The following is a 24,137-nucleotide window of genomic DNA, read 5'->3' as shown; positions in this document are numbered from 1 at the left end:
AATGTTTAATTTTTTGACTTCAAATGACTATTCCATGTAAATTATCACTTTTGGAACAAAAATAAGTGTGTTTAGAGTCACTTTAATGCCTGAAATTGGTCGAAATAGAAGCTTCTGAATAGGAGAAAAGGTCTGTAATAATGGCAATTTTGGTCACATTGAGGCTTTAAAAAGAAGTTATTCAACATGAGGAACATTCCAAATGACATTTTGAATCAATTTTTCTACAGTCCAAAAAATCAATTTTCTGTTGAAAAACGATGACCCGTGACCTGTCAAAATTTCTCCAGATTGTCAGAAATGGAAATTATTTAATGTTTAATTTTTTGACTGCAAATGACTATTCCATGTAAATTATCACCTTTGGAACAAAAATAGGTGTGTTTAGAGTTACTTTAATGCCTGAAATTGGTCGAAATAGAAGCTTCTGAATAGGAGAAAAAGTCTACATTAATGGTAATTTTGGTCACATTGAGGCTTTAAAAAGAAGTTATTCAACATGAGGCACATTCCAAATGACATTTTGAATCAATTTTTCTACAGTCCAAAAAATCAATTTTCTGTTGAAAAACGATGACCCGTGACCTGTCGAAATTTCTCCAGATGGTCAGAAATGGAAATTTTTTAATGTTTAATTTTTTGACTGCAAATGACTATTCCGTGTAAATTATCACTTTTGGAGCAAAAGTAAGTGTGCTTAGAGTCACTTTAATGCCTGAAATTAGTCTAAATAGAAGCTTCTGAATAGGAGAAAAAGTCTGTAATAATGGCAATTTTGGTCACATTGAGGCTTTAAAAATTGGTTATTCAACATGAGGCACATTCCAAATGATATTTTGAGTCAATTTTTCTACAGTCCAAAAAATCAATTTTCTGATGAAAAACGATGACCCGTGACCTGTCGAAATTTCTCCAGATGGTCAGCAATGTAAAATTTTTAATGTTTAATTTTTTGACTGCAAATGACTATTTCATGTAAATTATCACTTTTGGAACAAAAATAAGTGTGTTTAGAGTCACTAATGCCTGAAATTTGTCAAAAATGAAGCTTCTGAATATGGCAATTTTGGTCACATTGAGGCTTTAAAAAGTAGTTATTCAACATGAGGCACATTCCATATGACATTTTGAATCAATTTTTCTTCAGTCCAAAAAATCAATTTTCTGATGAAAAAAGATGACCGTGACCTGTCGAAATTTCTCCAGATGGTCAGAAATGGAAATTTTTCAATGTTTAATTTTTTGACTGAAAATGACTATTCCATGTAAATAATCACTTTTGGAACAAAAATAAGTGTGTTTAAGTCACTTTAATGCCTGAAATTGGTCAAATTAGAAGCTTCTGAATAGGAGAAAAAGTCTGTAATAATGGCAATTTTGGTCACATTGAGGCTTTAAAAAGTAGTTATTCAACATGAGGCAAATTCCAAATGACATTTTGAATCAATTTTTCTACAGTCCAAAAAATCAATTTTCTGTTGAAAAACGATGACCCGTGACCTGTCGAAATTTCTCCAGATGGTCAGAAATGGAAATTATTTAATGTTTAATTTTTTGACTGCAAATGACTATTCCATGTAAATTATCACCTTTGGAACAAAAATAGGTGTGTTTAGAGTTACTTTAATGCCTGAAATTGGTCGAAATAGAAGCTTCTGAATAGGAGAAAAAGTCTATATTAATGGCAATTTTGGTCACATTGAGGCTTTAAAAAGAAGTTATTCAACATGAGGCACATTCCAAATGACATTTTGAATCAATTTTTCTACAGTCCAAAAAATCTATTTCCTGTTGAAAAACGATGACCCGTGACCTGTCGAAATTTCTCCAGATGGTCAGAAATGGAAATTTTTTAATGTTTAATTTTTTGACTGCAAATGACTATTCCGTGTAAATTATCACTTTTGGAGCAAAAGTAAGTGTGCTTAGAGTCACTTTAATGCCTGAAATTAGTCGAAATAGAAGCTTCTGAATAGGAGAAAAAGTCTGTAATAATGGCAATTTTGGTCACATTGAGGCTTTAAAAATTAGTTATTCAACACGAGGCACATTCCAAATGATATTTTGAGTCAATTTTTCTACAGTCCAAAAAATCAATTTTCTGATGAAAAACGATGACCCGTGACCTGTCGAAATTTCTCCAGATGGTCAGCAATGTAAATTTTTTAATGTTTAATTTTTTGACTGCAAATGACTATTCCGTGTAAATTATCACTTTTGGAGCAAAAGTAAGTGTGATTAGAGTCACTTTAATGCCTGAAATTAGTCGAAATAGAAGCTTCTGAATAGGAGAAAAAGTCTGTAATAATGGCAATTTTGGTCACATTGAGGCTTTAAAAATTAGTTATTCAACATGAGGCACATTCCAAATGATATTTTGAGTCAATTTTTCTACAGTCCAAAAAATCAATTTTCTGATGAAAAACGATGACCCGTGACCTGTCGAAATTTCTCCAAATGGTCAGCAATGTAAATTTTTTAATGTTTAATTTTTTGACTGCAAATGACTATTTCATGTAAATTATCACTTTTGGAACAAAAATAGGTGTGTTTAGAGTCACTAATGCCTGAAATTTGTCAAAAATGAAGCTTCTGAATAGGAGAATAAGTCTGTAATAATGGCAATTTTGGTCACATTGAGGCTTTAAAAAGTAGTTATTCAACATGAGGCACATTCCAAATGACATTTTGAATCAATTTTTCTACAGTCCAAAAAATCAATTTTCTGATGAAAAACGATGACCCGTGACCTGTCGAAATTTCTCCAGATGGTCAGGAATGGAAATTTTTTAATGTTTAATTTTTTGACTGCAAATGACTATTCCGTGTAAATTATCACTTTTGGAACAACAATAAGTGTGTTTAAGTCACTTTAATGCCTGAAATTGGTCGAAATAGAAGCTTCTGAATAGGAGAAAAAGTCTGTAATAATGGCAATTTTGGTCACATTGAGGCTTTAAAAAGTAGTTATTCAACATGAGGCACATTCCAAATGACATTTTGCATCAATTTTTCTACAGTCCAAAAAATCAATTTTCTGTTGAAAAACGATGACCCGGGACCTGTCGAAATTTCTCCAGATTGTCAGAAATGGAAATTTTTTAATGTTTAATTTTTTGACTGCAAATGACTATTCCATGTAAATTATCACTTTTGGAACACAAATAGGTGTTTTTAGAGTTACTTTAATGCCTGAAATTGGTCGAAATAGAAGCTTCTGAATAGGAGAAAAAGTCGATAATAATGGCAATTTTGGTCACATTGAGGCTTTAAAAAGTAGTTATTCAACATGAGGCACATTCCAAATGAGATTTGAATCAATTTTTCTACAGTCCAAAAAATCAGTTTTCTGACGAAAAACGATGACCCGTGACCTGTCGAAATTTCTCCAGATTGTCAGAAATTGAAATTTTTTAATGTTTAATTTTTTGACTGCAAATGACTATTCCGTGTAAATTATCACTTTTGGAGCAAAAGTAAGTGTGCTTAGAGTCACTTTAATGCCTGAAATTAGTCGAAATAGAAGCTTCTGAATAGGAGAAAAAGTCTGTAATAATGGCAATTTTGGTCACATTGAGGCTTTAAAAATTAGTTATTCAACATGAGGCACATTCCAAATGATATTTTGAGTCAATTTTTCTACAGTCCAAAAAATCAATTTTCTGATGAAAAACGATGACCCGTGACCTGTCGAAATTTCTCCAGATGGTCAGAAATGGAAATTTTTTAATGTTTAATTTTTTGACTGCAAATGACTATTCCGTGTAAATTATCACTTTTGGAACAAAAATAAGTGTGTTTAGAGTCACTTTAATGCCTGAAATTGGTCGAAATAGAAACTTCTGAATAGGAGAAAAAGTCTATAATAATGGCAATTTTGGTCACATTGAGGCTTTAAAAAGAAGTTATTCAACATGAGGCACATTCCAAATGACATTTTGAATCAATTTTTCTACAGTCCAAAAAATCAATTTTCTGATGAAAAACGATGACCCGTGACCTGTCGAAATTTCTCCAGATGGTCAGAAATGGAAATTTTTCAATGTTTAAGTTTTTTGACTGAAAATGACTATTCCATGAAAATAATCACTTTTGGAACAAAAATAAGTGTGTTTAAGTCACTTTAATGCCTGAAATTGGTTGAAATAGAAGCTTCTGAATAGGAGAAAAAGTCTATAAGAATGGCAATTTTGGTCACATTGAGGCTTTAAAAAGAACTTATTCAACATGAGGCACATTCCAAATGACATTTCGAATCAATTTTTCTACAGTCCAAAAAATCAATTTTCTGATGAAAAACAATGACCCGCGACCTGTCGAAATTTCTCCAGATGGTCAGCAATGTACATTTTTTAATGTTTAATTTTTTGACTGCAAATGACTATTCCATGTAAATTATCACTTTTGGAACAAAAATAAGTGTGTTTAGAGTCACTAATGCCTGAAATTTGTCAAAAATGAAGCTTCTGAATATGGCAATTTTGGTCACATTGAGGCTTTAAAAAGTAGTTATTCAACATGAGGCACATTCCATATGACATTTTGAATCAATTTTTCTTCAGTCCAAAAAATCAATTTTCTGATGAAAAAAGATGACCGTGACCTGTCGAAATTTCTCCAGATGGTCAGAAATGGAAATTTTTCAATGTTTAATTTTTTGACTGAAAATGACTATTCCATGTAAATAATCACTTTTGGAACAAAAATAAGTGTGTTTAAGTCACTTTAATGCCTGAAATTGGTCAAATTAGAAGCTTCTGAATAGGAGAAAAAGTCTGTAATAATGGCAATTTTGGTCACATTGAGGCTTTAAAAAGTAGTTATTCAACATGAGGCAAATTCCAAATGACATTTTGAATCAATTTTTCTACAGTCCAAAAAATCAATTTTCTGTTGAAAAACGATGACCCGTGACCTGTCGAAATTTCTCCAGATGGTCAGAAATGGAAATTATTTAATGTTTAATTTTTTGACTGCAAATGACTATTCCATGTAAATTATCACCTTTGGAACAAAAATAGGTGTGTTTAGAGTTACTTTAATGCCTGAAATTGGTCGAAATAGAAGCTTCTGAATAGGAGAAAAAGTCTATATTAATGGCAATTTTGGTCACATTGAGGCTTTAAAAAGAAGTTATTCAACATGAGGCACATTCCAAATGACATTTTGAATCAATTTTTCTACAGTCCAAAAAATCTATTTTCTGTTGAAAAACGATGACCCGTGACCTGTCGAAATTTCTCCAGATGGTCAGAAATGGAAATTTTTTAATGTTTAATTTTTTGACTGCAAATGACTATTCCGTGTAAATTATCACTTTTGGAGCAAAAGTAAGTGTGCTTAGAGTCACTTTAATGCCTGAAATTAGTCGAAATAGAAGCTTCTGAATAGGAGAAAAAGTCTGTAATAATGGCAATTTTGGTCACATTGAGGCTTTAAAAATTAGTTATTCAACATAAGGCACATTCCAAATGATATTTTGAGTCAATTTTTCTACAGTCCAAAAAATCAATTTTCTGATGAAAAACGATGACCCGTGACCTGTCGAAATTTCTCCAGATGGTCAGCAATGTAAATTTTTTAATGTTTAATTTTTTGACTGCAAATGACTATTCCGTGTAAATTATCACTTTTGGAGCAAAAGTAAGTGTGATTAGAGTCACTTTAATGCCTGAAATTAGTCGAAATAGAAGCTTCTGAATAGGAGAAAAAGTCTGTAATAATGGCAATTTTGGTCACATTGAGGCTTTAAAAATTAGTTATTCAACATGAGGCACATTCCAAATGATATTTTGAGTCAATTTTTCTACAGTCCAAAAAATCAATTTTCTGAAGAAAAACGATGACCCGTGACCTGTCGAAATTTCTCCAAATGGTCAGCAATGTAAATTTTTTAATGTTTAATTTTTTGACTGCAAATGACTATTTCATGTAAATTATCACTTTTGGAACAAAAATAGGTGTGTTTAGAGTCACTAATGCCTGAAATTTGTCAAAAATGAAGCTTCTGAATAGGAGAATAAGTCTGTAATAATGGCAATTTTGGTCACATTGAGGCTTTAAAAAGTAGTTATTCAACATGAGGCACATTCCAAATGACATTTTGAATCAATTTTTCTACAGTCCAAAAAATCAATTTTCTGATGAAAAACGATGACCCGTGACCTGTCGAAATTTCTCCAGATGGTCAGGAATGGAAATTTTTTAATGTTTAATTTTTTGACTGCAAATGACTATTCCGTGTAAATTATCACTTTTGGAACAACAATAAGTGTGTTTAAGTCACTTTAATGCCTGAAATTGGTCGAAATAGAAGCTTCTGAATAGGAGAAAAAGTCTGTAATAATGGCAATTTTGGTCACATTGAGGCTTTAAAAAGTAGTTATTCAACATGAGGCACATTCCAAATGACATTTTGCATCAATTTTTCTACAGTCCAAAAAATCAATTTTCTGATGAAAAACGATGACCCGTGACCTGTCGAAATTTCTCCAGATTGTCAGAAATGGAAATTTTTTAATGTTTAATTTTTTGACTGCAAATGACTATTCCATGTAAATTATCACTTTTGGAACACAAATAGGTGTTTTTAGAGTTACTTTAATGCCTGAAATTGGTCGAAATAGAAGCTTCTGAATAGGAGAAAAAGTCGATAATAATGGCAATTTTGGTCACATTGAGGCTTTAAAAAGTAGTTATTCAACATGAGGCACATTCCAAATGAGATTTGAATCAATTTTTCTACAGTCCAAAAAATCAGTTTTCTGATGAAAAACGATGACCCGTGACCTGTCGAAATTTCTCCAGATTGTCAGAAATTGAAATTTTTTAATGTTTAATTTTTTGACGGCAAATGACTATTCCGTGTAAATTATCACTTTTGGAGCAAAAGTAAGTGTGCTTAGAGTCACTTTAATGCCTGAAATTAGTCGAAATAGAAGCTTCTGAATAGGAGAAAAAGTCTGTAATAATGGCAATTTTGGTCACATTGAGGCTTTAAAAATTAGTTATTCAACATGAGGCACATTCCAAATGATATTTTGAGTCAATTTTTCTACAGTCCAAAAAATCAATTTTCTGATGAAAAACGATGACCCGTGACCTGTCGAAATTTCTCCAGATGGTCAGAAATGGAAATTTTTCAATGTTTAAGTTTTTTGACTGAAAATGACTATTCCATGAAAATAATCACTTTTGGAACAAAAATAAGTGTGTTTAAGTCACTTTAATGCCTGAAATTGGTTGAAATAGAAGCTTCTGAATAAGAGAAAAAGTCTATAAGAATGGCAATTTTGGTCACATTGAGGCTTTAAAAAGAACTTATTCAACATGAGGCACATTCCAAATGACATTTCGAATCAATTTTTCTACAGTCCAAAAAATCAATTTTCTGATGAAAAACAATGACCCGCGACCTGTCGAAATTTCTCCAGATGGTCAGCAATGTACATTTTTTAATGTTTAATTTTTTGACTGCAAATGACTATTCCATGTAAATTATCACTTTTGGAACAAAAATAAGTGTGTTTAGAGTCACTAATGCCTGAAATTTGTCAAAAATGAAGCTTCTGAATATGAGAATAAGTCTGTAATAATGGCAATTTTGGTCACATTGAGCCTTTAAAAAGTAGTTATTCAACATGAGGCACATTCCAAATGACATTTTGAATCAATTTTTCTACAGTCCAAAAAATCAATTTTCTGATGAAAAACGATGACCCGTGACCTGTCGAAATTTCTCCAGATGGTCAGAAATGGAAATTTTTTAATGTTTAATTTTTTGACTTCAAATGACTATTCCATGTAAATTATCACTTTTGGAACAAAAATAAGTGTGTTTAGAGTCACTTTAATGCCTGAAATTGGTCGAAATAGAAGCTTCTGAATAGGAGAAAAGGTCTGTAATAATGGCAATTTTGGTCACATTGAGGCTTTAAAAAGAAGTTATTCAACATGAGGCACATTCCAAATGACATTTTGAATCAATTTTTCTACAGTCCAAAAAATCAATTTTCTGTTGAAAAACGATGACCCGTGACCTGTCAAAATTTCTCCAGATTGTCAGAAATGGAAATTATTTAATGTTTAATTTTTTGACTGCAAATGACTATTCCATGTAAATTATCACCTTTGGAACAAAAATAGGTGTGTTTAGAGTTACTTTAATGCCTGAAATTGGTCGAAATAGAAGCTTCTGAATAGGAGAAAAAGTCTGCAATAATGGCAATTTTGGTCACATTGAGGCTTTAAAAAGAAGTTATTCAACATGAGGCACATTCCATATGACATTTTGAATCAATTTTTCTACAGTCCAAAAAATCAATTTTCTGATGAAAAAAGATGACCGTGAACTGTCGAAATTTCTCCAGATGGTCAGAAATGGAAATTTTTCAATGTTTAATTTTTTGACTGCAAATGACTATTCCGTGTAAATTATCACTTTTGGAGCAAAAGTAAGTGTGCTTAGAGTCACTTTAATGCCTGAAATTAGTCGAAATAGAAGCTTCTGAATAGGAGAAAAAGTCTGTAATAATGGCAATTTTGGTCACATTGAGGCTTTAAAAATTGGTTATTCAACATGAGGCACATTCCAAATGATATTTTGAGTCAATTTTTCTACAGTCCAAAAAATCAATTTTCTGATGAAAAACGATGACCCGTGACCTGTCGAAATTTCTCCAGATGGTCAGCAATGTAAATTTTTTAATGTTTAATTTTTTGACTGCAAATGACTATTCCATGAAAATAATCACTTTTGGAACAAAAATAAGTGTGTTTAGAGTCACTTAATGCCTGAAATTGGTCGAAATAGAAGCTTCTGAATAGGAGAAAAAGTCTATAATAATGGCAATTTTGGTCACATTGAGGCTTTAAAAAGAACTAATTCAACATGAGGCACATTCCAAATGACATTTTGAATCAATTTTTCTTCAGTCCAAAAAATCAATTTTCTGATGAAAAAAGATGACCGTGACCTGTCGAAATTTCTCCAGATGGTCAGAAATGGAAATTTTTCAATGTTTAATTTTTTGACTGAAAATGACTATTCCATGTAAATAATCACTTTTGGAACAAAAATAAGTGTGTTTAAGTCACTTTAATGCCTGAAATTGGTCAAATTAGAAGCTTCTGAATAGGAGAAAAAGTCTGTAATAATGGCAATTTTGGTCACATTGAGGCTTTAAAAAGTAGTTATTCAACATGAGGCAAATTCCAAATGACATTTTGAATCAATTTTTCTACAGTCCAAAAAATCAATTTTCTGTTGAAAAACGATGACCCGTGACCTGTCGAAATTTCTCCAGATGGTCAGAAATGGAAATTATTTAATGTTTAATTTTTTGACTGCAAATGACTATTCCATGTAAATTATCACCTTTGGAACAAAAATAGGTGTGTTTAGAGTTACTTTAATGCCTGAAATTGGTCGAAATAGAAGCTTCTGAATAGGAGAAAAAGTCTATATTAATGGCAATTTTGGTCACATTGAGGCTTTAAAAAGAAGTTATTCAACATGAGGCACATTCCAAATGACATTTTGAATCAATTTTTCTACAGTCCAAAAAATCTATTTTCTGTTGAAAAACGATGACCCGTGACCTGTCGAAATTTCTCCAGATGGTCAGAAATGGAAATTTTTTAATGTTTAATTTTTTGACTGCAAATGACTATTCCGTGTAAATTATCACTTTTGGAGCAAAAGTAAGTGTGATTAGAGTCACTTTAATGCCTGAAATTAGTCGAAATAGAAGCTTCTGAATAGGAGAAAAAGTCTGTAATAATGGCAATTTTGGTCACATTGAGGCTTTAAAAATTAGTTATTCAACATGAGGCACATTCCAAATGATATTTTGAGTCAATTTTTCTACAGTCCAAAAAATCAATTTTCTGATGAAAAACGATGACCCGTGACCTGTCGAAATTTCTCCAAATGGTCAGCAATGTAAATTTTTTAATGTTTAATTTTTTGACTGCAAATGACTATTTCATGTAAATTATCACTTTTGGAACAAAAATAGGTGTGTTTAGAGTCACTAATGCCTGACATTTGTCAAAAATGAAGCTTCTGAATAGGAGAATAAGTCTGTAATAATGGCAATTTTGGTCACATTGAGCCTTTAAAAAGTAGTTATTCAACATGAGGCACATTCCAAATGACATTTTGAATCAATTTTTCTACAGTCCAAAAAATCAATTTTCTGATGAAAAACGATGACCCGTGACCTGTCGAAATTTCTCCAGATGGTCAGAAATGGAAATTTTTTAATGTTTAATTTTTTGACTTCAAATGACTATTCCATGTAAATTATCACTTTTGGAACAAAAATAAGTGTGTTTAGAGTCACTTTAATGCCTGAAATTGGTCGAAATAGAAGCTTCTGAATAGGAGAAAAGGTCTGTAATAATGGCAATTTTGGTCACATTGAGGCTTTAAAAAGAAGTTATTCAACATGAGGCACATTCCAAATGACATTTTGAATCAATTTTTCTACAGTCCAAAAAATCAATTTTCTGTTGAAAAACGATGACCCGTGACCTGTCAAAATTTCTCCAGATTGTCAGAAATGGAAATTTTTTAATGTTTAATTTTTTGACTGCAAATGACTATTCCATGTAAATTATCACCTTTGGAACAAAAATAGGTGTGTTTAGAGTTACTTTAATGCCTGAAATTGGTCGAAATAGAAGCTTCTGAATAGGAGAAAAAGTCTATATTAATGGCAATTTTGGTCACATTGAGGCTTTAAAAAGAAGTTATTCAACATGAGGCACATTCCAAATGACATTTTGAATCAATTTTTCTACAGTCCAAAAAATCTATTTTCTGTTGAAAAACGATGACCCGTGACCTGTCGAAATTTCTCCAGATGGTCAGAAATGGAAATTTTTTAATGTTTAATTTTTTGACTGCAAATGACTATTCCATGTAAATTATCACTTTTGGAACACAAATAGGTGTTTTTAGAGTTACTTTAATGCCTGAAATTGGTCGAAATAGAAGCTTCTGAATAGGAGAAAAAGTCGATAATAATGGCAATTTTGGTCACATTGAGGCTTTAAAAAGTAGTTATTCAACATGAGGCACATTCCAAATGAGATTTGAATCAATTTTTCTACAGTCCAAAAAATCAGTTTTCTGATGAAAAACGATGACCCGTGACCTGTCGAAATTTCTCCAGATTGTCAGAAATTGAAATTTTTTAATGTTTAATTTTTTGACTGCAAATGACTATTCCGTGTAAATTATCACTTTTGGAGCAAAAGTAAGTGTGCTTAGAGTCACTTTAATGCCTGAAATTAGTCGAAATAGAAGCTTCTGAATAGGAGAAAAAGTCTGTAATAATGGCAATTTTGGTCACATTGAGGCTTTAAAAATTAGTTATTCAACATGAGGCACATTCCAAATGATATTTTGAGTCAATTTTTCTACAGTCCAAAAAATCAATTTTCTGATGAAAAACGATGACCCGTGACCTGTCGAAATTTCTCCAGATGGTCAGAAATGGAAATTTTTTAATGTTTAATTTTTTGACTGCAAATGACTATTCCATGTAAATTATCACTTTTGGAACAAAAATAAGTGTGTTTAGAGTCACTTTAATGCCTGAAATTGGTCGAAATAGAAGCTTCTGAATAGGAGAAAAGGTCTGTAATAATGGCAATTTTGGTCACATTGAGGCTTTAAAAAGAAGTTATTCAACATGAGGCACATTCCAAATGACATTTTGAATCAATTTTTCTACAGTCCAAAAAATCAATTTTCTGTTGAAAAACGATGACCCGTGACCTGTCAAAATTTCTCCAGATTGTCAGAAATGGAAATTATTTAATGTTTAATTTTTTGACTGCAAATGACTATTCCATGTAAATTATCACCTTTGGAACAAAAATAGGTGTGTTTAGAGTTACTTTAATGCCTGAAATTGGTCGAAATAGAAGCTTCTGAATAGGAGAAAAAGTCTACATTAATGGCAATTTTGGTCACATTGAGGCTTTAAAAAGAAGTTATTCAACATGAGGCACATTCCAAATGACATTTTGAATCAATTTTTCTACAGTCCAAAAAATCAATTTTCTGTTGAAAAACGATGACCCGTGACCTGTCGAAATTTCTCCAGATGGTGAGAAATGGAAATTTTTTAATGTTTAATTTTTTGACTGCAAATGACTATTCCGTGTAAATTATCACTTTTGGAGCAAAAGTAAGTGTGCTTAGAGTCACTTTAATGCCTGAAATTAGTCGAAATAGAAGCTTCTGAATAGGAGAAAAAGTCTGTAATAATGGCAATTTTGGTCACATTGCGGCTTTAAAAATTAGTTATTCAACATGAGGCACATTCCAAATGACATTTTGAATCAATTTTTCTTCAGTCCAAAAAATCAATTTTCTGATGAAAAAAGATGACCGTGACCTGTCGAAATTTCTCCAGATGGTCAGAAATGGAAATTTTTCAATGTTTAATTTTTTGACTGAAAATGACTATTCCATATAAATAATCACTTTTGGAACAAAAGTAAGTGTGTTTAAGTCACTTTAATGCCTGAAATTGGTCAAATTAGAAGCTTCTGAATAGGAGAAAAAGTCTGTAATAATGGCAATTTTGGTCACATTGAGGCTTTAAAAAGTAGTTATTCAACATCAGACACATTCCAAATGACATTTTGAATCAATTTTTCTACATTCCAAAAAATCAATTTTCTGATGAAAAACGATGACCCGTGACCTGTCAAAATTTCTTCAGATGGTCAGAAATTGAATTTTTTTTAATGTTCAATTTTATGACTGCAAATGACAATTCCATGTAAATTATCACTTTTGGAACAAAAGTAAGTGTGCTTAGAGTCACTTTAATGCCTGAAATTGGTCGAAATAGAAGCTTCTGAATAGGAGAAAAAGTCTGTAATAATGGAAATTTTGGTCACATTGAGGCTTTAAAAATTAGTTATTCAACATGAGGCACAATCCAAATGATATTTTGAGTCAATTTTTCTACAGTCCAAAAATCAATTTTCTGATGAAAAACGATGACCCGTGACCTGTCGAAATTTCTCCAGATGGTCAGAAATGGAAATTTTTAAATGTTTAATTTTTTGACTGAAAATGACTATTCCATGTAAATAATCACTTTTGGAACAAAAGTAAGTGTGTTTAAGTCACTTTAATGCCTGAAATTGGTTGAAATAGAAGCTTCTGAATAGGAGAAAAAGTCTATAAGAATGGCAATTTTGGTCACATTGAGGCTTTAAAAAGAACTTATTCAACATGAGGCACATTCCAAATGACATTTCGAATCAATTTTTCTACAGTCCAAAAAATCAATTTTCTGATGAAAAACGATGACCCGTGACCTGTCGAAATTTCTCCAGATGGTCAGCAATGTAAATTTTTTAATGTTTAATTTTTTGACTGCAAATGACTATTCCATGTAAATTATCACTTTTGGAACAAAAATAAGTGTGTTTCGAGGCACTAATGCCTGAAATTTGTCAAAAATGAAGCTTCTGAATATGAGAATAAGTCTGTAATAATGGCAATTTTGGTCACATTGAGGCTTTAAAAAGTAGTTATTCAACATGAGGCACATTCCAAATGACATTTTCAATCAATTTTTCTACAGTCCAAAAAATCAATTTTCTGATGAAAAACGATGACCCGTGACCTGTCGAAATTTCTCCAGATGGTCAGAAATGGAAATTTTTTAATGTTTAATTTTTTGACTGCAAATGACTATTCCGTGTAAGTTATCACTTTTGGAACAAAAATAAGTGAGTTTAGAGTCACTTTAATGCCTGAAATTGGTCGAAATAGAAGCTTCTGAATAGGAGAAAAAGTCTGTAATAATGGCAATTTTGGTCACATTGAGGCTTTAAAAAGAAGTTATTCAACATGAGGCACATTCCAAATGACATTTTGAATCAATTTTTCTACAGTCCAAAAAATCAATTTTCTGATGAAAAACGATGACCCGTGACCTGTCGAAATTTCTCCAGATGGTCAGAAATGCAAATTTTTCAATGTTTAAGTTTTTTGACTGAAAATGACTATTCCATGAAAATAATCACTTTTGGAACAAAAATAAGTGTGTTTAAGTCACTTTAATGCCTGAAATTGGTTGAAATAGAAGCTTCTGAATAGGAGAAAAAGTCTATAATAATGGCAATTTTGGTCACATTGAGGCTTTAAAAAGAAGTTATTCAACATGAGGCACATTCCAAATGACATTTTGAATCAATTTTTCTACAGTCCAAAAAATCAATTTTCTGATGAAAAACGATGACCCGTGACCTGTCGAAATTTCTCCAGATGGTCAGAAATGGACATTTTTTAATGTTTAATTTTTTGACTGCAAATGACTATTCCGTGTAAATTATCACTTTTGGAACAAAAATAAGTGTGTTTAGAGTCACTTTAATGCCTGAATTTGGTCAAAATAGAAGCTTCTGAATAGGAGAAAAAGTCTATAATAATGGCAATTTTGGTCACATTGAGGCTTTAAAAAGAAGTTATTCAACATGAGGCACATTCCAAATGACATTTTGAATCAATTTTTCTACAGTCCAAAAAATCAATTTTCTGATGAAAAACGATGACCCGTGACCTGTCGAAATTTCTCCAGATGGTCAGAAATGGAAATTTTTTAATGTTTAAGTTTTTTGACTGCAAATGACTATTCCATGTAAATTATCACTTTTGGAACACAAATAAGTGTGTTTAGAGTTACTTTAATGCCAGAAATTGGTCGAAATAGAAGCTTCTGAATAGGAGAAAAAGTCTATAATAATGGCAATTTTGGTCACATTGAGGCTTTAAAAATTAGTTATTCAACATGAGGCACAATCCAAATGATATTTTGAGTCAATTTTTCTACAGTCCAAAAATCAATTTTCTGATGAAAAACGATGACCCGTGACCTGTCAAAATTTCTCCAGATGGTCAGAAATGGAAATTTTTAAATGTTTAATTTTTTGACTGAAAATGACTATTCCATGTAAATATTCACTTTTGGAACAAAAATAAGTGTGTTTAAGTCACTTTAATGCCTGAAATTGGTTGAAATAGAAGCTTCTGAATAGGAGAAAAAGTCTATAAGAATGGCAATTTTGGTCACATTGAGGCTTTAAAAAGAACTTATTCAACATGAGGCACATTCCAAATGACATTTTGAATCAATTTTTCTACAGTCCAAAAAATCAATTTTCTGATGAAAAACGATGACCCGTGACCTGTCGAAATTTCTCCAGATGGTCAGAAATGGAAATTTTTTAATGTTTAATTTTTTGACTGCAAATGACTATTCCGTGTAAATTATCACTTTTGGAGCAAAAGTAAGTGTGCTTAGAGTCACTTTAATGCCTGAAATTAGTCGAAATAGAAGCTTCTGAATAGGAGAAAAAGTCTGTAATAATGGCAATTTTGGTCACATTGAGGGTTTAAAAATTAGTTATTAAACATGAGGCACATTCCAAATGATATTTTCAGTCAATTTTTCTACAGTCCAAAAAATCAATTTTCTGATGAAAAACGATGACCCGTGACCTGTCGAAATTTCTCCAGATGGTCAGAAATGGAAATTTTTTCAATGTTTACGTTTTTTGACTGAAAATGACTATTCCATGTAAATAATCACTTTTGGAACAAAAATAAGTGTGTTTAAGTCACTTTAATGACTGAAATTGGTCGAAATAGAAGCTTCTGATAGGAGAAAAAGTCTCTAATAATGGCAATTTTGGTCACATTGAGGCTTTAAAAAGTAGTTATTCAACATCAGACACATTCCAAATGACATTTTGAATCAATTTTTCTACAGTCCAAAAAATCAATTTTCTGATGAAAAACGATGACCCGTGACCTGTCGAAATTTCTCCAGATTGTCAGAAATGAAAATTTTTTAATGTTTAATTTTTTGACTGCAAATGACTATTCCGTGTAAATTATCAATTTTGGAACAAAAAAAGTGTGTTTAGAGTCACTTTAATGCCTGAAATTGGTCGAAATAGAAGCTTCTGAATAGGAGAAAAGGTCTATAATAATGGCAATTTTGGTCACATTGAGGCTTTAAAAAGAAGTTATTCAACATGAGGCACATTCCATATGACATTTTGAATCAATTTTTCTACAGTCCAAAAAATCAATTTTCTGATGAAAAAAGATGACCGTGAACTGTCGAAATTTCTCCAGATGGTCAGAAATGGAAATTTTTCAATGTTTAATTTTTTGACTGAAAATGACTATTCCATGTAAATAATCACTTTTGGAACAAAAATAAGTGTGTTTAAGTCACTTTAATGCCTGAAATTGGTCAAAATAGAAGCTTCTGAATAGAGAAAAAGTCTGTAATAATGGCAATTTTGGTCACATTGAGGCTTTAAAAAGTAGTTATTCAACATGAGGCACATTCCAAATGACATTTTTAATCAATTTTTATACAGTCCAAAAAAATCAATTTTCTGATGAAAAACGATGACCCGTGACCTGTCGAAATTTCTCCAGATTGTCAGAAATGGAAATTTTTTAATGTTTAATTTTTTGACTGCAAATGACTATTCCATGTAAATTATCACTTTTGGAACACTAATAAGTGTGTTTAGAGTTACTTTAATGCCAGAAATTGGTCGAAATAGAAGCTTCTGAATAGGAGAAAAAGTCTGTAATAATGGCAATTTTGGTCACATTGAGGCTTTAAAAAGAAGTTATTCAACATGAGGCACATTCCAAATGACATTTTCAATCAATTTTTCTACAGTCCAAAAAATCAATTTTCTGATGAAAAACGATGACCCGTGACCTGTCGAAATTTCTCCAGATTGTCAGAAATGAAAATTTTTTAATGTTTAATTTTTTGACTGCAAATGACTATTCCGTGTAAATTATCAATTTTGGAACAAAAAAAAGTGTGTTTAGAGTCACTTTAATGCCTGAAATTGGTCGAAATAGAAGCTTCTGAATAGGACAAAAGGTCTATAATAATGGCAATTTTGGTCACATTAAGGCTTTAAAAAGAAGTTATTCAACATGAGGCACATTCCATATGACATTTTGAATCAATTTTTCTACAGTCCAAAAAATCAATTTTCTGATGAAAAAAGATGACCGTGAACTGTCGAAATTTCTCCAGATGGTCAGAAATGGAAATTTTTCAATGTTTAATTTTTTGACTGAAAATGACTATTCCATGTAAATAATCACTTTTGGAACAAAAATAAGTGTGTTTAAGTCACTTTAATGCCTGAAATTGGTCAAAATAGAAGCTTCTGAATAGGAGAAAAAGTCTGTAATAATGGCAATTTTGGTCACATTGAGGCTTTAAAAAGTAGTTATTCAACATGAGGCACATTCCAAATGACATTTTGAATCAATTTTTATACAGTCCAAAAAAATCAATTTTCTGTTGAAAAACGATGACCCGTGACCTGTCGAAATTTCTCCAGATTGTCAGAAATGTAAATTTTTTAATGTTTAATTTTTTGACTGCAAATGACTATTCCATGTAAATTATCACTTTTGGAACACAAATAAGTGTGTTTAGAGTTACTTTAATGCCAGAAATTGGTCGAAATAGAAGCTTCTGAATATTAGAAAAAGTCTATAATAATGGCAATTTTGGTCACATTGAGGCTTTAAAAAGAAGTTATTCAACATGAGGTACATTCCAAATGACATTTTGAATACATTTTTGTACAGTCCAAAAAATCCATTTTCTGATGAAAAACGATGACCCGTGACCTGTCGAAATTTCTCCAGATCGTCAGAAATGGAAATTTTTTAATGTTTAATTTTTTGACTGTAAATGACTATTCCATGTAAATTATCACTTTTGGAACAAAAGTAAGTGTGCTTAGAGTCACTTTAATGCCTGAAATTGGTCGAAATAGAAGCTTCAGAATAGGAGAAAAAGTCTGTAATAATGGCAATTTTGGTCACATTGAGGCTTTAAAAATTAGTTATTCAACATGAGGCACAATGCAAATGATATTTTGAGTCAATTTTTCTACAGTCCAAAAATCAATTTTCTGATGAAAAACGATGACCCGTGACCTGTCAAAATTTCTCCAGATGGTCAGAAATGGAAATTTTTAAATGTTTAATTTTTTGACTGAAAATGACTATTCCATGTAAATAATCACTTTTGGAACAAAAATAAGTGTGTTTAAGTCACTTTAATGCCTGAAATTGGTTGAAATAGAAGCTTCTGAATAGGAGAAAAAGTCTATAAGAATGGCAATTTTGGTCACATTGAGGCTTTAAAAAGAACTTATTCAACATGAGGCACATTCCAAATGACATTTTGAATCAATTTTTCTACAGTCCAAAAAATCAATTTTCTGATGAAAAACGATGACCCGTGACCTGTCGAAATTTCTCCAGATCGTCAGAAATGGAAATTTTTTAATGTTTAATTTTTTGACTGCAAATGACTATTCCGTGTAAATTATCACTTTTGGAGCAAAAGTAAGTGTGCTTAGAGTCACTTTAATGCCTGAAATTAGTCGAAATAGAAGCTTCTGAATAGGAGAAAAAGTCTGTAATAATGGCAATTTTGGTCACATTGAGGCTTTAAAAATTAGTTATTAAACATGAGGCACATTCCAAATGATATTTTGAGTCAATTTTTCTACAGTCCAAAAAATCAATTTTCTGATGAAAAACGATGACCCGTGACCTGTCGAAATTTCTCCAGATGGTCAGAAATGGAAATTTTTTCAATGTTTAAGTTTTTTGACTGAAAATGACTATTCCATGTAAATAATCACTTTTGGAACAAAAATAAGTGTGTTTAAGTCACTTTAAAGACTGAAATTGGTCGAAATAGAAGCTTCTGAATAGGAGAAAAAGTCTCTAATAATGGCAATTTTGGTCACATTGAGGCTTAAAAAGTAGTTATTCAACATGAGGCACATTCCAAATGACATTTTGAATCAATTTTTCTACAATCCAAAAAATCAAATTTCTGATGAAAAACGATGACCCGTGACCTGTCGAAATTTCTCCAGATTGTCAGAAATGAAAATTTTTTAATGTTTAATTTTTTGACTGCAAATGACTATTCCGTGTAAATTATCAATTTTGGAACAAAAAAAAGTGTGTTTAGAGTCACTTTAATGCCTGAAATTGGTCGAAATAGAAGCTTCTGAATAGGAGAAAAGGTCTATAATAATGGCAATTTTGGTCACATTGAGGCTTTAAAAAGAAGTTATTCAACATGAGGCACATTCCATATGACATTTTGAATCAATTTTTCTACAGTCCAAAAAATCAATTTTCTGATGAAAAAAGATGACCGTGAACTGTCGAAATTTCTCCAGATGGTCAGAAATGGAAATTTTTCAATGTTTAATTTTTTGACTGAAAATGACTATTCCATGTAAATAATCACTTTTGGAACAAAAATAAGTGTGTTTAAGTCACTTTAATGCCTGAAATTGGTCAAAATAGAAGCTTCTGAATAGAGAAAAAGTCTGTAATAATGGCAATTTTGGTCACATTGAGGCTTTAAAAAGTAGTTATTCAACATGAGGCACATTCCAAATGACATTTTTAATCAATTTTTATACAGTCCAAAAAAATCAATTTTCTGATGAAAAACGATGACCCGTGACCTGTCGAAATTTCTCCAGATTGTCAGAAATGGAAATTTTTTAATGTTTAATTTTTTGACTGCAAATGACTATTCCATGTAAATTATCACTTTTGGAACACAAATAAGTGTGTTTAGAGTTACTTTAATGCCAGAAATTGGTCGAAATAGAAGCTTCTGAATAGGAGACAAAGTCTATAATAATGGCAATTTTGGTCACATTGAGGCTTTAAAAAGAAGTTATTCAACATGAGGCACATTCCAAATGACATTTTGAATAAATTTTTGTACAGTCCAAAAAATCCATTTTCTGATGAAAAACGATGACCCGTGACCTGTCGAAATTTCTCCAGATCGTCAGAAATGGAAATTTTTTAATGTTTAATTTTTTGACTGTAAATGACTATTCCATGTAAATTATCACTTTTGGAACAAAAGTAAGTGTGCTTAGAGTCACTTTAATGCCTGAAATTGGTCGAAATAGAAGCTTCTGAATAGGAGAAAAAGTCTGTAATAATGGCAATTTTGGTCACATTGAGGCTTTAAAAATTAGTTATTCAACATGAGGCACAATCCAAATGATATTTTGAGTCAATTTTTCTACAGTCCAAAAATCAATTTTCTGATGAAAAACGATGACCCGTGACCTGTCAAAATTTCTCCAGATGGTCAGAAATGAAAATTTTTAAATGTTTAATTTTTTGACTGAAAATGACTATTCCATGTAAATAATCACTTTTGGAACAAAAATAAGTGTGTTTAAGTCACTTTAATGCCTGAAATTGGTTGAAATAGAAGCTTCTGAATAGGAGAAAAAGTCTGTAATAATGGCAATTTTGGTCACATTGAGGCTTTAAAAATTAGTTATTCAACATGAGGCACAATGCAAATGATATTTTGAGTCAATTTTTCTACAGTCCAAAAATCAATTTTCTGATGAAAAACGATGACCCGTGACCTGTCAAAATTTCTCCAGATGGTCAGAAATGGAAATTTTTAAATGTTTAATTTTTTGACTGAAAATGACTATTCCATGTAAATAATCACTTTTGGAACAAAAATAAGTGTGTTTAAGTCACTTTAATGCCTGAAATTGGTTGAAATAGAAGCTTCTGAATAGGAGAAAAAGTCTATAAGAATGGCAATTTTGGTCACATTGAGGCTTTAAAAAGAACTTATTCAACATGAGGCACATTCCAAATGACATTTTGAATCAATTTTTCTACAGTCCAAAAAATCAATTTTCTGATGAAAAACGATGACCCGTGACCTGTCGAAATTTCTCCAGATCGTCAGAAATGGAAATTTTTTAATGTTTAATTTTTTGACTGCAAATGACTATTCCGTGCAAATTATCACTTTTGGAGCAAAAGTAAGTGTGCTTAGAGTCACTTTAATGCCTGAAATTAGTCGAAATAGAAGCTTCTGAATAGGAGAAAAAGTCTGTAATAATGGCAATTTTGGTCACATTGAGGCTTTAAAAATTAGTTATTAAACATGAGGCACATTCCAAATGATATTTTGAGTCAATTTTTCTACAGTCCAAAAAATCAATTTTCTGATGAAAAACGATGACCCGTGACCTGTCGAAATTTCTCCAGATGGTCAGAAATGGAAATTTTTTCAATGTTTAAGTTTTTTGACTGAAAATGACTATTCCATGTAAATAATCACTTTTGGAACAAAAATAAGTGTGTTTAAGTCACTTTAATGACTGAAATTGGTCGAAATAGAAGCTTCTGAATAGGAGAAAAAGTCTCTAATAATGGCAATTTTGGTCACATTGAGGCTTAAAAAGTAGTTATTCAACATGAGGCACATTCCAAATGACATTTTGAATCAATTTTTCTACAATCCAAAAAATCAAATTTCTGATGAAAAACGATGACCCGTGACCTGTCGAAATTTCTCCAGATTGTCAGAAATGAAAATTTTTTAATGTTTAATTTTTTGACTGCAAATGACTATTCCGTGTAAATTATCAATTTTGGAACAAAAAAAAGTGTGTTTAGAGTCACTTTAATGCCTGAAATTGGTCGAAATAGAAGCTTCTGAATAGGAGAAAAGGTCTATAATAATGGCAATTTTGGTCACATTGAGGCTTTAAAAAGAAGTTATTCAACATGAGGCACATTCCATATGACATTTTGAATCAATTTTTCTACAGTCCAAAAAATCAATTTTCTGATGAAAAAAGATGACCGTGAACTGTCGAAATTTCTCCAGATGGTCAGAAATGGACATTTTTCAATGTTTAATTTTTTGACTGAAAATGACTATTCCATGTAAATAATCACTTTTGGAACAAAAATAAGTGTGTTTAAGTCACTTTAATGCCTGAAATTGGTCAAAATAGAAGCTTCTGAATAGAGAAAAAGTCTGTAATAATGGCAATTTTGGTCACATTGAGGCTTTAAAAAGTAGTTATTCAACATGAGGCACATTCCAAATGACATTTTTAATCAATTTTTATACAGTCCAAAAAAATCAATTTTCTGATGAAAAACGATGACCCGTGACCTGTCGAAATTTCTCCAGATTGTCAGAAATGGAAATTTTTTAATGTTTAATTTTTTGACTGCAAATGACTATTCCATGTAAATTATCACTTTTGGAACACAAATAAGTGTGTTTAGAGTTACTTTAGTGCCAGAAATTGGTCGAAATAGAAGCTTCTGAATAGGAGACAAAGTCTATAATAATGGCAATTTTGGTCACATTGAGGCTTTAAAAAGAAGTTATTCAACATGAGGCACATTCCAAATGACATTTTGAATACATTTTTGTACAGTCCAAAAAATCCATTTTCTGATGAAAAACGATGACCCGTGACCTGTCGAAATTTCTCCAGATCGTCAGAAATGGAAATTTTTTAATGTTTAATTTGTTGACTGTAAATGACTATTCCATGTAAATTATCACTTTTGGAACAAAAGTAAGTGTGCTTAGAGTCACTTTAATGCCTGAAATTGGTCGAAATAGAAGCTTCTGAATAGGAGAAAAAGTCTGTAATAATGGCAATTTTGGTCACATTGAGGCTTTAAAAATTAGTTATTCAACATGAGGCACAATCCAAATGATATTTTGAGTCAATTTTTCTACAGTCCAAAAATCAATTTTCTGATGAAAAACGATGACCCGTGACCTGTCAAAATTTCTCCAGATGGTCAGAAATGGAAATTTTTAAATGTGTAATTTTTTGACTGAAAATGACTATTCCATGTAAATAATCACTTTTGGAACAAAAATAAGTGTGTTTAAGTCACTTTAATGCCTGAAATTGGTTGAAATAGAAGCTTCTGAATAGGAGAAAAAGTCTGTAATAATGGCAATTTTGGTCACATTGAGGCTTTAAAAATTAGTTATTCAACATGAGGCACATTCCAAATGACATTTCGAATCAATTTTTCTACAGTCCAAAAAATCAATTTTCTGATAAAAACGATGACCCGTGACCTGTCGAAATTTCTCCAGATGGTCAGCAATGTAAATTTTTTAATGTTTAATTTTTTGACTGCAAATGCCTATTCCATGTAAATTATCACTTTTGGAACAAAAATAAGTGTGTTTAGAGTCACTAATGCCTGAAATTTGTCAAAAATGAAGCTTCTGAATATGAGAATAAGTCTGTAATAATGGCAATGTTTGTCTCATTGAGGCTTTAAAAAGTAGTTATTCAACATGAGGCACATTCCAAATGACATTTTCAATCAATTTTTCTACAGTCCAAAAAATCAATTTTCTGATGAAAAACGATGACCCGTGACCTGTCGAAATTTCTCCAGATGGTCAGAAATGGAAATTTTTTTATGTTTAATTTTTTGACTGCAAATGACTATCCCGTGTAAGTTATCACTTTTGGAACAAAAATAAGTGAGTTTAGAGTCACTTTAATGCCTGAAATTGGTCGAAATAGAAGCTTCTGAATAGGAGAAAAAGTCTGTAATAATGGCAATTTTGGTCACATTGAGGCTTTAAAAAGAAGTTATTCAACATGAGGCACATTCCAAATGACATTTTGAATCAATTTTTCTACAGTCCAAAAAATCAATTTTCTGATGAAAAACGATGACCCGTGACCTGTCGAAATTTCTCCAGATCGTCAGAAATGGAAATTTTTCAATGTTTAAGTTTTTTGACTGAAAATGACTATTCCATGAAAATAATCACTTTTGGAACAAAAATAAGTGTGTTTAAGTCACTTTAATGCCTGAAATTGGTTGAAATAGAAGCTTCTGAATAGGAGAAAAAGTCTATAATAATGGCAATTTTGGTCACATTGAGGCTTTAAAAAGAAGTTATTCAACATGAGGCACATTCCAAATGACATTTTGAATCAATTTTTCTACAGTCCAAAAAATCAATTTTCTGATGAAAAACGATGACCCGTGACCTGTCGAAATTTCTCCAGATGGTCAGAAATGGAAATTTTTTAATGTTTAAGTTTTTTGACTGCAAATGACTATTCCATGTAAATTATCACTTTTGGAACACAAATAAGTGTGTTTAGAGTTACTTTAATGCCAGAAATTGGTCGAAATAGAAGCTTCTGAATAGGAG

The sequence above is a fragment of the Triturus cristatus genome, chromosome 9 (genome assembly GCF_964204655.1).
Source record: "Triturus cristatus chromosome 9, aTriCri1.1, whole genome shotgun sequence".
Classification (NCBI taxonomy): Eukaryota; Metazoa; Chordata; class Amphibia; order Caudata; family Salamandridae; genus Triturus; species Triturus cristatus.
The sequence above is the reverse complement of the archived record's forward strand: the minus strand, read 5'-3'. Positions refer to the sequence as shown.